Raw genomic sequence first — 15794 nt, 5'->3', positions numbered from 1 at the left:
ATACTATTTTATTCTCTTCGAAGTTTCTTTGTTTGAACGGTTTTCTTTTTTTTGGGGGGGGGGTTAATGACAGAATGAACAAAGGTGTTTATTAATCCATGTTTTGTGACTCGTGATGTTCCAGAAACGACTGAGTAGATTTGTTATTACATTCTTCCTTTCTGCTAATCCTTTTTCCGATTCTTTGTTAAGTAAATATTGCTTATTTCATCGTTCCTTTCTGATAGTTATTTCCGATTTATAATTATTGCTTTTTCCTTGTTCCCTTCTAGCTGTCATTTCTGATCATTTAACTGTTATTACACCGTTTTTTATTGTTCTTTCTGATTATTAGGGTTAATATTATATCGTTCGTTTCTGATAGAAAAAATTGATAAAAGAATATGAGAAAGGAACCATGTAAAAACCGATTTTCTCAACTACCGAAAATTGAAAATGTTTGAGTACTGTATCATTATTCACTGTTGAGTAAATTGATTATAACTTCGTTGTTTTTTTTTTGCTTTTTTTTTCTAGTATTTATTTCGGATTCTTAGCAAAGTAGTTTTGTTATTGCATTTTAGCTTCCTAATAACTAAGAACAAACGATACCAATCAGCAAGGAGCTATGAAATAACCAATTTACTTCAGCTAACGAATAAGTTAAAATGCCTGTGTATACAGATTGTACGGCATAATCACATTAGCACACCAGTTCCCACTGGATCAGCGAAGTTAAGCAACATTGAACCTAGTCAGTACTAAACAGGAGACCATTTAGAACTTCCAGGTGTTGTATGTGCTCTCCGCTTATCTCGGCATTGTTTTCAGTCGCCCTGGACTTCTTCTTGCCACTGGACTCAAACAGTGCCGATTCAGGAGGTGTATGGTTGTTTATTGCGCAACCTTTGCCTCATAGTTACACGCGCGGCTTCCCCTACAGGGGTATCATTCGTCTTTTGAGACTGAACGGAGACACCGACAGGTTATTGCAGTGTTCCTTTCTGATAGTTATTTCCGATTGCTAGTGAAGTAAATTGGTTATTGTATCGTTCTTTTCTGATAAGAATCGAAAAACAAAAAAGAATATCAGAAATGAATAAGGCAATAAACGATTTGCTCAGCTAATAGAAAATTGTAAATGAATGTTCAAAATGGTTATTGCATCATTTTTATTTCACAGTTATTCCTGCTTCTTAGCGAAGTCGGTTGGTTACTACATCATTCATTTCTGGTAGTTATTTCCGATTCCTCGTTATCTATTAAACAAGACGGCTATGCACCAACAAGCCCAAGTCAGCATATTCTCTCAACTCCTCTGGCATCTGATGAGCTAAAGAGATGCTCACCTAATCTCCCTATTCTAACACTAAATGTGATTCTGTTATTCCCGTCATTGAATATTTCTGCGCGTCTCTTTTCGATAATAGGTCCCAGTCGCGTAGAAATTCATCACGCTGACAGATCAGTTAGAGAAAGAAAAAAAAGCATCACCTGATATGTTGTAGGAATATGATGAGGCTAAAATAAAGAGCTGAAGGTGTATATATGCTGCCTAAAGTGCGGGTGGGGTGGTTAAGATGAGAAGCTGGGTATGATTAAGGGCGGACAAGTATTTATCAAACTTGGCTGATAGAAATAATGAGGTTCTGCTTCATTCGCAAAGGATGAAATTACTTATGTCTAAATATAAGTTTGTCTATTCTATATTTCACTTTCACCTTGTTCTTTATTTTGAAGTGTAAAAGTCCATATTTCGTGTGTGTGTGTGTGTGTGTGTGGTTTTGTTTATATATATATATATATATATATATATATATATATATATATATATGATTACTTTACTTAATCACATAAATTAATATACAAAAGTATAAATTTATGCGCAAACTTTAAGTATTTACTTCAACATTGCTCAATATGTAGGTAGTAAATTATAAAATATGTATGGCAATTAAGTTACACAGAATATTCCGCGTTTCATCCAGCTAGGATTCATCAGGCTTATATATATATATATATATATATATATATATATATATATATATATATGATGAGGAGACTATCAAATTATGTATATGAAATGTCATTTGTGTTAGAATGGGTACGTTCTTTTCTCGAATTTGAATTTGTACAAACGAAAGCAGTATTTTATTTTTTTTAAAGAAGCCATTGTCTTTTCTGACACGGCCTACCACAATCTTCAACACTTCCTTTCTCTCTGCTTAATTATTCGATAATAAACGTGATGTACTCTCTCTCTCTTCCTCTCTTTCTATATCTTGCCAAGTCGGAAGTTTTTATGCTAATGACTGACTAGCCTCGCCAGTGCGCCGACCAAAACCATATCTGCTTCATTTACCCGTTACCGCCCTTAGGCCGACTCTCTAATTTAGAGGCGAAAAAAGAAAATATTTTTCTTTTTCAAAATTGTTGATTGCTCAGGGATGCAGGCTTAAAAATCGAATTCTACCTAATTAGTGTGTCTGTGTAGGAACTTTTGACGTTACTCTTGGATCTTGGCTTGTTCAAAGCAAGCAGAATTTTGCCGACCTAGTTGCATTTTTTAAATCGCTATATTAATAAAATTGCGACAACTTCTCGCGTGTATGTTTGTATTTCAGACATACACCTAGCATTATTAATCGAATATTTATTAAAATAAAAAATGAAAATGTGAAATGACACATTTTAAAATTTTACTCCACAAAATAATAATTCACCAGAATACTTCTCGGTTTATTCGTAAACAGGTTGGCAATTCTAATCTTGTGTTAATATTTCAAATAACAAAAAAGTAATTATTTTCTAACCCTTCGACATTTAAAGGGAATATGGCCAACTTTTACTGTCGATTAGAAAGTTAGTTCTGAGCTTAAAAATCTTTAAACGCACAACTAGTTATAATTTCATAACAGGCTGGGTCAACTAATTTACCTATATATCTATAAAAGTAAGAATGTGTGAGCGTGAGAGGACAAGTCTCAACCCATATACTCAATGGATTTTTGATTTAAAAACTTGAAATTGGTATAAAGGGTATTCAGACATATGGAAACCCTTTTTAATCGGTTTTCATCCGGATCAGGGGCTGCCAAGGGATAAAAATTGACAAATTGGTACTTTGTGGGGTCATCAGATTTTTGTGTTTGTCAACTGTTTTACCAATGTGCATGCGCGAATCGCCCACGATAAATTATGTTAAAAATAGCTAGGTTTGAAAACCCTTTTTAAAGATTGTGGCAAGCTGGCGTAATGGTTACCGTACTTGACTCACTGTTTCTATGTTTTGGTTTCGATCTCAGCTCGAGTATTTTTGACTTGCAAAAGTGAACTGTTTAGAAAAGACATGTACATATCTCAATTTCTTGCGGTTTTTTTTTTTTTTTTTTTTTTACTCCATTTTCTTAAGAAATTTAATGCTACGTTTAATACCGGGCAACGCCCCGGGACATCTACTAGTAATTCCATAAATACACGATGCCGTAATAATTAAATTTAACTTTTAAAAACATACATACATATATCATTTATACCAATATAAAGTGGTATGAGAGTCTTTTAGTTTAATTTTTAATTTGTTTCTTTTTCTATTTTTGACAATGCTTTTTCTGACCAAAAGATAGATTTAAAAAAACAAACAAACAGTATTATCGAAAATAGAAACGAACTAAAAACTAAAATAAAAATTCTTATGCAACTCTATATAGGTATAAATCACATATGGGAACATGTTTTTTTCGTTTTTTTTTTTTTTACAATAAAGTCGCCATTTATCAAGGCCCGAAAACCACTCGAGGATAAGGGTTGATTCACTGAGACAAGAGCGTAGTAATGATCGTTAGTAGCTCAAAGTGGGTAAATTTGGTTAAGGGGGTGGCTGAACAAAATCTTGTTTACAATGGACTTGAAGATGACCATGTTGTACTCAACTGAGAAGCAGGTCAGTTGAACAGTTCCACGAAAGAAGCTTTCTTCATGGCATTTGCGTTTAGATTTAGGTACAGATAAAGAGTGTGGGAAATTCTACCTGTGTGTGTGTGTAAGTATATGTGTGCGTAATGATGTGCGTGAGTATGTATTTTCATTATACACTGTTGCACAACAGCTATCAAAAGCCTACTTTTTATTAGATTTAAACAAAATGAAAACGTTTGGCTGAAAAGTCGAGCAAATTGTATGAAAAGAAAACTGGATTGTATAAGTTGGGTCGTGAAGAGGGGATGATTCTTTGTGTGTATGGAAGGTAGGGCGAGCAAGACGGGTGGTAGAAACCAATGCGGGTACCCACAGCTGTGTTGACCCAATTTTACAAATGTGTCGCATTCAGACGGTGGGGAAATCGGGTTTTCTTATTTCCTGCTTTTTCCCCTTACCCACCACCCCCTCACCCCCAGTTTTCTTTTTCAACGTTTTATTCGAAATCGTTTATTGGATCATGAAATTCAATTAGATCAGGCCTGTTAACTCGGCATTAAATTACAGCATAATAAGAGGAAACATATTTTCATTCAATAATATAATAGTCAATGTTAAGAAAACACTTTTAGCAAGTAAGCTACGCGAGCTAAGTATATGGCATGTTGATACTTGGGATACGGCATAATCACGTTGACACACCGGTTCTCGCCAGATCATCGAAGTTAAGCAACGTTGAGCCTGGTTAGTACCAGATGGGTGACCATTTGGGAATTCTAGGCGCTGTATGTGCTCTCCGCTCATGTCGGCATTGTTTCCAGTCGTCTTGTACCTCCACTTGCCACTTGTATGCAACAATGTCGACTCAGGAGAGGCGTGGTTGAAGACTGCGCAACTCTTGCCACACAAATTTCGCGCGCAGGCACCCTTACAGTGGGTACCCATAATCTGTTAAAACTGGAGGAAGCCACACTTGGGAAAGTAGTATTATGGCGAAAGAACGTATGCTACTGGCGGATAAGAAAGCCATTCTTAATAGAAGTAGGGATGAGGGGATTTCACCTTATCTGAGAGAAAGATAATCATGAATCAGAGGAGACCATATTTTGCTTGTTACCGTCGTCCCGTCTGTGAAGAAAAACCGGAAGTCAAAAAGAGCAGACAGTTTTGACTATAACTGTTTTAAAATAGTGTCGATCTGCATTTTTGACAATTCCCATAATGTTAATATTAAGCGACATTTTTTTTACTGCTACTACTGCAACTGTCATGCTATAATTTTCACTAGGACGCTTTTTTATGTTAGCATTTTTTTCTTCTTTCTTACTTAATTATATAGTCGTTGTTGATATCTTCAGTTTTATTATATGTCGTTGTTTTGAATATTATTATCCCATTCATTCATCATTAATACTTTTGTCTGTACCTTCCCATTTCTTTGTGTTTTGTATTATCATCAGAGCTTTCCCCGCCAACACTGATTGGTAACTGCAGTTGATGGGGGTCTCCACTTTTATGAGTTATTTGAAAACGTATGAATATACCCTACGGATCTCATATTTGTTGTCTCCGTGGTGTACTGAACTCAAATATTATTGGAAGGCTAACCACTTGTTAAATGGGAAAGTAGTTTAATTTCATTGATGGTGAGTAGGTTTTCAGGAGGCGTTCACTCCGAATAAAGTATAACCGAGATTAGCTTGATTGTGTGTGTGTGTGTGTGTTTTTTCTCCTCCTTCTGGAAGTTGCTTCTGAAAATTTTGTACCTTTTTTGTTTCATGATGTAATGCCCTACAATTAAACGATTCTAATTATTCTATTAGATTTCTCTAACGCTGTCATCTTGATGGTAGACGTCGCAATCACGTTGGCACACCGGTTCCCATAAGATCGTTGAAGTTAAGCATCGTTGAATCTGGCCAGTACTAAAATAGGTGACCATTTCGGAATACCAGGAGCTGTATGTGCTCTTCGCTTATCTCGGCATTATTTCCAATCTGGTTTTGAGTCCTGGTAGGAGGATTGTGAAGCACTGAAACATATTTCCAGTAACTCCTGCAGATGTGCTGGTTCCGACCGTATTGGTTTGTCTTTCCGTAGGATTTTGTCCCCTACACTGCGAGGGTACTCTGGTAACTTGACAAACATAGGCCTTCTTATTACCCGTCGAGGCCTGCATCTGGAGAGGCATTTCCAGTTTCAATGTCTTGCCACAGCAGACGCTGCAGTGCATCAGATGCAGAAAGTCATTGTCTCTTCATTTCACCAAGCTTCATTTTTGTTGGTTAAATGTGACAACTTATCTCCCCTGATTTATGGCTACTTTTGCTTTTATTAATGGCGAATATACAAAATATGGTAGGACTTATTTTATTTTCTGTAAAAAGTTCTAGTCGATCTTCTTGCTCGATCAATTTTTCTACATTTTGGTGAGGACTTGATTTAGCATATCCTATTACATGTAGTTCTGTTTGTACATTAAAAGATAAGATAATCACCGTGACTCTTGGTTATTCTTGAGCACTGTTTTTCTTCATCATCAGTTTAACGTCCCTTTTACACGCTGACAGGAGTTGAGTTACTTTTAAAAATTAACTTCCAAATAACCTATCTCTGGCCAGATCTTTATTTACCCAACATTTTTATCGTTTCCTCCCATGTTTTCTTGTAAACTGACCCTGCTACCTCAACTGCTACACCTACTAGCCTAAGAACTTCCACCCATTCTTTCAACGTTGGTATAATTAGTTAATTTCTATTCTGTTTGTTATCCTTTGTAATCTATTTATAATGATGTCCATAATTGTAATAATTTTCCTTGGTGTTTTTGATTTTATTTAAAAGCTGATTCGATGTCTGATTGCTTTTTTCCTCCCAGCATTGTCTAACCCAAATATCAATATATGAAAAGGAAAGGGAAGAAACATAAGGATTTTTTTCCAAACAAAGAAGAAATAATAAAAGAATAAAATACTTGAAACTTTTAATGACTCGTATTTTGCCATATTTTATTTTTATTATTACAATAAATTTTAATGATAGGATTGAAAAGTGTCAATTATGAAGTGGTTCACGCTGGCCAATAGCAAACGGCGCATTTCATTGCAACTATATGTTAATCAGTGTCTCTTCATTTTTTGACTTGAGATGTCGCCCAAAATGTTTTACATATTTATTCCCAGGAAAGAATTTTACAAAACAAAGACAAATATTACTTGCATTGCATGTAGTATTATTGTAGGTCAAAGCGAAATAAAACATAATTTATTCTTAGTAATTATTACCGGGAATTTTAATAAGCACTTAATAGCATTGTTGATAACATATATACTCTTATAATTTGTGTATGTGTGTGTGTATTGATATTCGTATTAAAACCCCCTTTTCCTATTTATTTAAAAAGAAAATACAACATTGTTATGGGTCGTGGAATTGCATTCATCTGCTAATTTGCATAATCTTTTAAACATTCATTTCTATTAATTTTATTTTTCAGTTTTCTCATGGGATGATCATCTTTAGTTAACATGTTGTTATATTCATGCGGATAATCTACATGACTTATACTTGCGTAATGTCTTAGTAAAAAGATTATAGTAAGCAAAAACCTCTTTCTAAATATATTTATGTATGCGTATATATATTTAAAAGATTTGTCCTACCAAACTCCTCCTAGAGATTTTGGTCTGCAAACATGAAACTTAATATATAGGGTATTCGAACTCCTGCAAAACTTTGTATTTGGGTTTTAGCCGGGTAAAATCGGTGCAAAAGTAAAAATTAAAGAAATGGAATATATCAGGTGAAGGTAGAACGACGGCATTACGAATATGCATGCGTAACGTAATAGATATTGATTAATGTTTTAACTTTTAGCCTTGGAGCAAATATGTATTCATAGCTCAGGCATTAACGGGAAAGGAAAAAATTAAACCGTAAGCTAAACGTTTTGGTTTCGATTTTCAGTGGTGGCGCACGAGTTATTTGTATTTATATATTTTTTAAATTATTACTATTTATTGGGTTCAATATAAGAATAAGTACGAAATCTGCATTATTCAAAATATTATATTTAAGCGTATTTTACGATTAGACAATGCCAGGCGACCTCCTAGTGTGCGTGTGTGTATATATATATATATATATAATCTTAGTGATGGTACGATTCCAATATTTTTCCGGATTTCGATACAATTTCCGATTCTGATTCTTTATAAATCTCTAAATATTTAACTATTAAGTTATTTTTCTCGATACATGTTAAATGTGTATCTTTTCAAACGTGAAAACACTCTTGCGGGTGGGGTTGATCTATAGATTTCAGTTTTATTGCTAGTTTCAAATCAATAAATATTTATTTCATCATTACTACCATCAGTGGGAGATTTTGTTTCAAACAAAATGAAGTTAAAAAAAAACATAATTAAAGGAATCGTTTTGGCATCGAAAAATAGGCACAATTTTTTTCGATTCACATACTGATTCCGATACCTCCAAAAATCCCGATTTTTCCGATTCCCGATTCCGATTAATCATCCCAACACTAATATATATATATATATATATATATATATATATATATATATATATATATATATATTTAAAAAAAACTGTAATTGTATTATATTCCTCTCTATATTGTATGATCTTTCCATGTCTATAATGTTCAATATTTCTCCTATTGTATCTTCGTTGCTTTGTAACCCATTTTAAGTAAATTGTCATGTCCTGGTTCCTTCGTAACATCTCAATCTGTGTATATTTGAGGATTGGCTGAACTCTAGACCTGATACTGTATTTTAACTTCGAACTTTTGTGTCTATTCTCTATGATAATAATAAGCATTTATTATATATATATATATATATATATATATATATATATATATATATATATATATATATATATTACTATGCTTATAAAGAGACTTGGTATCCTTAAAAATCCATATCAGCTTAGAAACAATCGTACTTGACACGGTTGTTCATGTTGAATTCTTAGAACGTAAGCAAATGAACGTCATAAATTTATTTACGTCGTCTCTCTCTCTCTCTCTCTCTCTCTCTCTCTCTCTCTATATATATATATATATATATATATATATATATATATATATATATTTGTGTGTATGTGTGTGGACATTCTGAGTTAAATTATGTAGAATTACAACAGAATTTAGTGTTTGACAAAGGATTAAAAATAAGTATTCAAGTTTTTCCATGGATTTTACTGAATGGCTCCTATTATCGAAGGAAGATCCATTGAAAATCCATGAGTTAAGGAAGAAAGTTTAATAATTATTTGTACTCTTTTGTAAAACAATAAATTTTTCGTTCTGAACGATTCAACTCCGACTTTCCATACTATTGCTCTATCTCGCATATCTGTCTGGGATTGTCTTACAAATATTGATTCCAATATTTATTTGGACTTTATGTTCACAGTATTATACAAACTGTACTCCTACGCCATTTAAATTTTATGGCTGGCTTTCCATATATATTTTATAACTTACTACCTAGCTCTACCTAAGTATTGAGTACTGTTGAAGTAAATACTTAGTTTACGCATAAATTCATACTTTCATATATTAATTTATGTGATTAAATGAAGTAATCACACACACACACACACACATATATATATATATATATATATATATATATATATATATATATATATATATATATATATATATATATATATACACTAAGGATACACGGTTTTGTAATTTGTTGATACCTGACTATAAAATTACACGTACAGAAATTAGAAAGGATAAAACTACAGCAGCTTTGACAATTGTATGTAAACAAACGAGCTCAATTCAAAGCAAGCGCATAAAAGGTGACCGAATGCTGCATAGGTTTGTTTCTAATCATATTAAACTAGTTTTTGACCATTTTACTTATTTTGCTGGGTTTTTTTTTTCTAAGTTTAAAAATAAATTAACCTTATTCTGAGTCAGTGTGATCCACAGAAAAACTGAAAGTTCATTGGTTTTCGTCAGGTATTTCTCTTTGACTTTGAACGTTAACTGAGTCATTGCGAAATGCTAGCAAGTAATCTTTTCCGATGTCGGCTCAAAGTCAGATATTGATCCCGTATAAGTGATAGCTTTAAGACGTATGTTTCTGTCTTCTTTATGGCATAACAATATTCAGGTATTTCCGTTTGATCTCGCTTCGAATTTGATCCTGACTCAATGTAAACTGATACTAACCTCTTTTAATACGGGCTTAAAATCTTATATAGATCTATACGTTATGATTGATATTGGAGGGTGGGGAGATATAACAAGATTGACGAAAGCTAAAAAAAAAAACACACAAAAAACCTTGCTAAACTTTCTCAGGCAAGAAGAAAATATTTCAGAAAAATGGTTTTCCTCTTACTCTTACATTGAGCAGCAACCTTGTATGCCAACGATAAGGGATTTTTTAAATATTTTTTAATACTCCAGCTCTGTCGATCACATTGCAAATGGTTTTTCGTTATCGCAACAGCCGATTGCCATTGATTTTTCGCTTGTAGCGACCATTGGTCTTCACTACAATTAGGGTGGCAGTAAGACTCCTCAAGACCCCATTACTCTTCATATTCATCCAGTGGAGGTCTGGTTGGTGCTTTTCCTTCTTAGTCCATCACGTTTCTTGTGGTTTGTTAATATTTGTAATTTTAATGGGTTTCTTCATTTGGGAGTTTATTATTATTATTATTATTATTATTATTATTATTATTATTATTATTATTATTATTATTATTATTATTATAACTCTATACTAAATACCTAATACTAAAACCGTCTTTCTTATTTTACTTAGGCAAGTTTCTGCCAAACGTTTTATGTTTGCCCACTTATATATATATATATATATATATATATATATATATATATTAAATACACTAAAGATTTGCCATGGGTTAAAGATGCTCAGATATACTCTAATAAATATTCATATAAGCGAACCTGAATGATCTTAATGTTTTTGCGCAAAGGTAAGAATCGTTTCTTATTTTTTGTTTGCATTCCAACACTGATTACCTCCCTAGATAGTGCTAAGTTGTAGGCAGGAAATGACCTGGAGGTGACTTAATTAGTGCTCGCATTTTGGCCTGAGACATTACAATCATAGCCGCTTATAACAAAAAAAAAAAAAATAGCCAACATTTTGAAGATTTGCTTTTATTTTTGGATAACAGAAATGTCTGGCTGAGTTAGGGTTAGTAAGGGTTTATATTGCAGTTTCTCTCAAGAGAAAAGCTTCTATGAAAAAAAGATTAGCTAATGATATTCCTCAAAGTCGATCGTTTTATTTATATTTGTTTTTTACAAATTCCTCTGTTTATCAGTTCATCTAATATTTATATTGTGTGTATATATATATATATATATATATATATGTTTCTATAAAATCTACTTATTGCAAGTGAACTACACAAAAACTTTTGTATTTTATCCCAGGAGACGTCATCATATCTATATATATATATATATATATATATATATATATATATATATATAATCATTTTACTGGTTTTTATACTTCATACATAGTGGCAATTTTTGCTTTAGTATTCAAATACTATCGATGTATTGCTGTTACTTACACTTAGGTTTCTCTAGATATACTTAAAATACTAACTTGTGTTCAATTTATTGTATACTATATTCCGTTTTTGCATTAAATAACCCAAATAGACAATCCAAAGGAATTTACTACTGGTAAGCAATGTAAATTGCTATCTTTAATTCGATGCTCTAAAGATACCGTACTTATTTGAAAGAATAAATAAATTTTAAAAAAAAAAACTTGTAAGCATAGAATTGGATTAATCTTCATGTACAAATGATTGTGTTTAACTATTTGCTGTGCGCGTGTTGTCTAATTACAAAAAAAATTCTATCCCAGCAAACATATCTGCCAGCCAAAAATAAATCCTAATAAAACTGCTTTTATACAATAAATCGATTGAGTCTTTCAAATAAATCTGTTTCTCTTTTTTTTTTGCTGTTTTGTCGATTTTTTAAATCTGTTTCAATACAGCCTGTACAATAGTCTCCTCTTGTTTCTTGTTATCTTCTTTCTTGGGTCGATGTCTGACTCTGGGATTTACTATGTATAAGTCTTCTGATTTCCCATAAAAAGACTTGTCTAGATTCACTGTGTAGTTTAACAGGTTGTTAGGTACAGTGTTAGTCGCTAGAGATATCCATCACATTCCCAGTTCTTTCATGCCTTAATATATGCACTAACAAGGAGTTGAAGCATTGCGTTGAAGCATATTGTCATAGACTGGTCAAACAGTTCTCTCTATTTCTTATACGTATTGGACATAATTGTGCACTCTTGCAAAAGCATTTCTCCAAAGAGTTCGTTCCAAAGATAGGTATTCCTACAGGTTCTATTTCGATATTTATACATACATATATATATATATATATATATATATATATATATATATAGAGAGAGAGAGAGAGAGAGAGAGAGGTTATATATTATATGTGCATTTATATTTTATATATATTTTATAAATCAATGTTTTAAAAATGTAATTGCCTTAATTAGCCATAATTTGCGCTAGACTCATTTAGACATCAATCTCTTAAGTTCTTCCTATTACTCTGTCTCTCTTCATCGGCTACGCTTATTTTATACAGTGTCTATAACTGTTTTCCGCCTCTCTCTCTTTTGTTCTGTCTTCCTCCCATTTTCTCTTTTATTTTATTTCTATATTTCCCTCCCTATATAATTAAAATTATTATATCATAGACATTATTGCTTTTAAATATATATATATATATATATATATATATATATATATCCCACTCACCCCCCTCTCTCTCTCATATACCTTTCTATATTTGTGTCTTTTTCTATCTCTAATCTACTCTCGACTTGTTCCCATATTTAATCTTACACTTTGTTACAATCTGTTCTCATGGGGAGTGGGGTAAGTGCTCCCTTCTCTTGTCACAATTGTCAATTATACATTCGTCCCGACAGGTTCTCAAGCAGTTTCGATTAACAAAAGTAAACGTACAGTTGATTCTATTGTCTAAAAAATACGAGTTTTCAACTCGGCAATAAGACAGCCTTTGATATACGAGAGATACTTCTTTTCATATATCTCTAATCTCAATGTGGAAACCCTTCTTTTTTTTTTGTTTTCTCAAGTTCAGTATTGCTATTCTTAAAGCCCTTTTCATCAACGCGTCTTTCATTCCTAATAAGGACCCCTACAAATACACCGATGACCGTGGACAAGAAAGCGTGACGTATTTGTATTCATCTTTCACGTTTATTATTGTCGTCCATTGCTTTTTATTCTGTTGTAAACAAAATTTTACAATAGAGAACAGTCTTCGCCTTTTTATTCTTATATATCGTTCAAGGTTCATAGAAATGTATTAATTAAAGATAAACAAGTATTTTTGGTCCCCCGACAAAAAAGGGGGGACCTGTAAATTTAGCCTTGTCCGTGTGTATGTCTGTCAGCACTTTTCTCAATAATTACAACTTGGAATTTTTTTGAAATTTTGCACAAACATTAAACATTATATTAGTAAAAAGGTAACAGGACAGATTTTCGGGAAAACTCCGGTTGCCCTCATAGGAGTGCCTTTCAGGTTAAAATGGCTAAAATTGACATTTTTGTGCTTATTAAAAAAAAATGATGCTTTGGATTTTTATGAAACTTTCTGAAAAGTTGTAACTAATTGATTTCTATATAATTTTGTTTGTCTATACTTCGTGATAACTCTTCAGTGTGCACCATAGGCTCTCTTAGGGCTAATAAAAACACTCCATTTATGGGACTAGTTTACCACATTGGTCCAAAATTTTCAGTTTTGCATGGTGCTGAACTCAAATTTAAATATGTTAAGGCCTTGGGGACTGTTGGGGCTAAATGGAGGTGACAAATGATAGACTTAGTCATTTCTTTTTTGTCTGGTGCAGAACTCAACTTTACATATGTTAAGGCCTAAAACTGCACCGTTTGTTCATTTTCACAGGATTTGACGTCCCCTGGGAACTTTGGGGGTTAAATGATGGGGGGGGGCAATGCTAAACTTAGTCATTGTTTTATGCCTCGTTCACTGTGCACTCACGGGAACCATGCATGCTTCATTTGTTGTAACTGTTTTTAGAATCTAGATAAGTTCGTATTATGTGTATCCATTAGAAACTAAAAGACCATCGTCTTTTAAATTTGCCTCTTTTTCACTCCCTGTTTTTATAATGTTCTTTTAAATCTGGTGGAGAATGACCTTTCCCCTCCCTACTCTCTATTCCTCGCAGAAGACGTTGCGAGCCTCTCTCTGTTCTATGGTTATTTTCCTGGCAAGAGCTCGACTAAGTTTCAATCTACCCCTCCCCCTGCAAAATATTCACGGTAAACACTCGCCTACCTACAACAATTATCAGCGATTTCCGTTACTGTATATCTGTGCTTTAAACTAAACGAAAATTCAACGAACAAAGCTTTTTCTCCCGAGGACTGATCCTTTGTGGAACGCAATACCGCAGAGCTGCTTCCCAGCCGACTATAACATGGTCGTGTTCTAGTCAAACGTAAACATGTTTTGATGAACCGTCTCTTAAGTAATTAATTTCTACTGTCAGCGATCACCACAGTACTGTCTTAACTGGCACATATTAACAAGTCCTTACGTGGCCTTCTGGCCTTTATAAGCGATAAGTCTTAAAGATAGAGCTTATTCCCAACAGAGCTAATTACCGTTCAGTCGATCTTCTTTCTCCTTCAATAAGAGTAAAAGTTATTCTACCGTTTTAGTCCACTTAAGGCCGCTTTCAACACCAATCTCTCACCACCTCTTTACCCGGGTGAGTTCATCAGGATAATAATAGGTAGGCTGTCTGGTAACCAAACAAGGCTCTTAAAAATGAAAGAAAAAGAAAAAAAACCACTGAAATGTCCCCTTTCGTCCGTGCCCTCCAATTTGTGTATACTATGACCCCCTTTTGTAAATGAGTGGCTCACCTGTCTAATGTTTGAAGCTTAAGAAGTGGGAGGTAAGTTTTGTAGAAACTATGTTAGGGGTGTTTGAAAGAAACAGGTATATTTTTCTCTTTAACATCTCTATCTTAGTGAACAAATCTCCAAAACCATTCAGTGGAAAGCCTGAGCAAGGATGGTGTATGTAGATTGGGGGTGGATGGCTGTGTTCCGTTAAAGACGTCCGAATCAATCCCACCCGCTCCTCTTCTCCTTTCGATCCTTTTTTCCTTTAAACATTCAAGTGTGGGGTAGAAAGATGTGAGATTACCTGCGGCTTTTATAAACCTGAATTAGAAATCTCACCTCTGACCCTGTTTGGGCTTTAAGGATATAGGTGCCTAAGGACAGAAAACGTTTGTTTGTCTTTTCTTCTTGTTTTTTTTTTGTCTTTTTTATATGTATATATACATATTTATTTATTTATTTTATTTTTAAACGAACAGATGAAAGAAACTTAGAGATCATGAAATTCGCTATCCTTTTTTTGTTTTCACCTTTTTCAGATGGGCAATGTCGATGCATGAAAATAGTTTTAATTCTTTTTGAATTTGTTTACTCAGCCGTTTCTTCTCCTTTTTACTTTGTATTTGATTGATAAAAATAAGAAATCTGAGCCCACCGGAAATATTCGAGAATAAAACAAATCTATTTCAAAGCAATTATAAATATAAACAAGAAGGGGAAAGAACTAAAACAGATGTATGGTCTCTCTTGCTGCCCGACCGGTTTTTGTTGTTAGGAATTTTAGTTAATTTTCGCGGGTATTTAATTTTTTCTTTCTTTTACATCTCCACAAAAGATCTATAATCATAGAGGCGGCCATATTGGAAATTTCATCGTAAAAACCAATTAAGTATTTTCCCGCTTGAAAA

The 15794-nt window shown here is 33.3% G+C and overlaps 1 protein-coding gene and 1 pseudogene across 1 annotated transcript in view; both read left to right on the top strand.

Annotated features, from left to right (window-relative positions):
* Positions 1-15794, top strand: part of LOC145260310 (ephrin-B2-like) — a 366406-nt gene that overhangs the window by 111257 nt on the left and 239355 nt on the right. The window lies entirely within an intron of this gene.
* Positions 4573-4689, top strand: LOC145263622 (5S ribosomal RNA; annotated as a pseudogene).

The sequence above is a fragment of the Euprymna scolopes genome, chromosome 3, assembly GCF_053919585.1.
Source record: "Euprymna scolopes isolate OS-2025 chromosome 3, ASM5391958v1, whole genome shotgun sequence".
In the NCBI taxonomy this organism is placed as follows: domain Eukaryota; kingdom Metazoa; phylum Mollusca; class Cephalopoda; order Sepiida; family Sepiolidae; genus Euprymna; species Euprymna scolopes.
Note: the sequence above shows the minus strand (reverse complement) of the source record. Positions and strands in the feature narration are given on the sequence as shown.